This window comes from Nelusetta ayraudi, unplaced genomic scaffold (assembly GCF_046127955.1).
Source record: "Nelusetta ayraudi isolate G7.1 ecotype Tasmania unplaced genomic scaffold, CSIRO-AGI_Nayr_v1 ptg000135l, whole genome shotgun sequence".
Lineage (NCBI taxonomy): Eukaryota > Metazoa > Chordata > Actinopteri > Tetraodontiformes > Monacanthidae > Nelusetta > Nelusetta ayraudi.
This window is the reverse complement of record NW_027466185.1, coordinates 4,627,501-4,630,000: the sequence shown is the minus strand read 5'-3', so window position 1 is coordinate 4,630,000 and position 2,500 is coordinate 4,627,501. Positions and strand designations below refer to the sequence as shown.

The 2,500-nt window shown below is 44.1% G+C and overlaps 1 protein-coding gene across 3 annotated transcripts in view; it reads right to left on the bottom strand.

Annotated features, from left to right (window-relative positions):
• osbpl8 (oxysterol binding protein-like 8) overlaps nt 1–2,500 on the bottom strand; it is a 69,008-nt gene that overhangs the window by 688 nt on the left and 65,820 nt on the right. For all 3 annotated transcript variants that reach the window (XM_076012242.1, XM_076012243.1, XM_076012244.1), the window contains one exon: nt 1–2,500. This exon is cut by the window's left edge and continues 688 nt beyond it; it is cut by the window's right edge and continues 1,088 nt beyond it. The gene's annotated coding sequence lies outside the window, so the exon portion shown is untranslated.

Here is a 2,500-nt window from a genome sequence, read left to right as displayed (position 1 = left end):
GGTTGTGAACATCACCCCCCTGTGATGTCACAAGAGGGCGATGATTGTTGACATCTATTCTTTCTCAATTTCTCTCTCTCTCTCTTATTCTCAGTCTCACTCTCTCTCTCTCGCTGGCCGGGACGCGTAGCACTTGTAGAAAGAATTTTTTACTTTTAGCATTTTAGCTTTACGCTAATCTACGAAGTCTCAGATGAAAATCGATTAATGGAACGGAATGAGCCTTTATTTGTCACATGTACCAAAATACACGCGGAACAGTGGGGGGCAACGCGACGAACCGCCTGCTCCACATCCAACCCTTCAACCCCTCCCCTCCCTCCAGGCACAACCCCCCCGATATCGCCCCCCCCCGGGTTCGACTCTACAAGGCACTGGTATTAAGTTCTCCACATTCTATCATCTGTATTCCCTACATAAGATGAGCGATCGAGGCAGATATGCAGACACATGGAAATAAAAGAGAATAATAATATTAACAAGAGTAATACGCATACAGGTACACACGGTCCAGCCGGGTAACTTGCGGGGGGGTTGAGAGGGGTGGTTGGGGGGGCTGTGAGGGGGCAACAGCCGGCTCTCGACCATGCTGCGGGTTGTGCTCGGCGTGACGGAGGAGGCAACCGGATATGTAAACGAACGTCGACAAGGCGAGCGTGACGTCATGACAGAAAACGGGGGGGGGGCGGGGGGGGCTTTGGGATTGCTTCTCATAGAAACAGACAAACAAGGATGCAAAGAGCAGATGTTGGTTCTAGTGTGCCGACTTTCTCTACAGATGAAAATAAGAACGAATGACCAAAATGACATGGTAACTTTACATGCCCGCACGTGTTTAAGGTCGTCGCCCATTGGTTTTATTTTCAAGCGCTGTTGAATTTATGTTTTTTTTCATCACAATTTTTTGGATTTTTGATATTTTTTACTACTGGCAGTTCAACCAAAGGAGGCAACAGACTGTAACCTCCACCGTTGGGAGATTTTGGAAAAATGTAGGCTATTCATTCCATGGCTGTGGCTTCTTGACGCTGTGCGGATGAATTTGTTTTTTTGTTTTGTTTTTCTTTATTTTTGGGTCGTTTTCTTTAAACGTCGCGACTCCGCGCATCGCGTCTTGGCGTGTCGACAAGGTGGAGGAGTGCCTGCACGGCCAATCTGGGTGCTGAACATTACGTTGGTTGAGTCGCCCTTTTGAATTATACATTTATATATCTATATATATATACATATATATTTATATAGAGCGTATATATATACATACACAGTGAACGGGCTCAACTCCTACTCTACACACCGAGGTTTGGCTGGTACTTGCGTACTTTTGGAATGGTTTACTCATGGTGATAGCATTTAGATAAAAAAGAGACGTACCTCCGCTAAGAGCTCGCTAAAGTGGCTACTGGACGCAAACAACACTGGAAGCAACGACTTCATCTTTGCCATAAACGGCACTACGGCTCTGGAGTGCGTTTTGTTGTTGTTGTTGTTGCTGTTTTTTCTATTTTTTGCATTTGGAGGCTGTCCCTCAAACCCTGCCAGTCAATGTACACTCTGGATCATGACAGGAAAAGCTGAAATTTGACTTCTGATGTAAGGTTCTGTAAGAAAAAGGAGAACGTTCTGCCTGTTGGCTTGGATTGACTTGGACTAACAGGATTTACCAAAATACTTCAGTGGAACTTCTTTTATAGATTAAATAAAAAAAACAAACATTTAAAGGGATAGTTCAACCAAAAAACAATCAACTAATCAAAATCGTGAGGAGTTCAGATCGGGGGATTAAAAAAAGTGCTGAGTGCTGAGAGGGTGAACTGTCCCTTTAAAATCAAGAAATTGAAATATTTCCCACCGGAAGCCGACCAGCGTGTGGTACCATTTTGTTTGTTGTTGTGTTTTTTTGAAATTAATTTGTCCAGCACCTGTGGAAAGGTTGTAAAAAGATCAACATAGTGGATTAACATCTCAGTGGACTGCAGCAACTCCTAAAAAAGATGAGGCCTACATGTACAACTCTAAACTAACCGCAGCCATCTTCTAATCGCCCCCCCGCCCCCCAAGCTTGACATTGGGGTTAAATAAAAAAGGGGGTGGGGGGCAGTGTAAATACTAGTTCTTTAAAAGGAAAAAAGGGGTCCCTTATACCTGAAACAACAGGGGCAGTGGTCACTGTAGATCAAATATAAAAAAAACAATTTAAAAAAAAGAGAGAGAAAAAAAAACGTTGATACTTTTGGGTCCATTGATTGAAAACAATACTGCACACGGAGCCGCTCGTCCTCAGAGAGTAAACCTCCGTCCGTGCGTCCACACGGTCGTCTCCACCAGTTTTCTTTTCCTCCTTGAAACGCAGAACTTTGGTTGCGTAAAAAAAATAAATGAAAAAACGACAAAAAACAAAATGAAAAAGAAAAGCCACGTTCCGATAAAAAGACGAGGATTATAGCTTCTGTTCCTTTGCTGGCGGCCGGATCCTGTTCTGCGCCCCCCCTCCCCTCCCCCG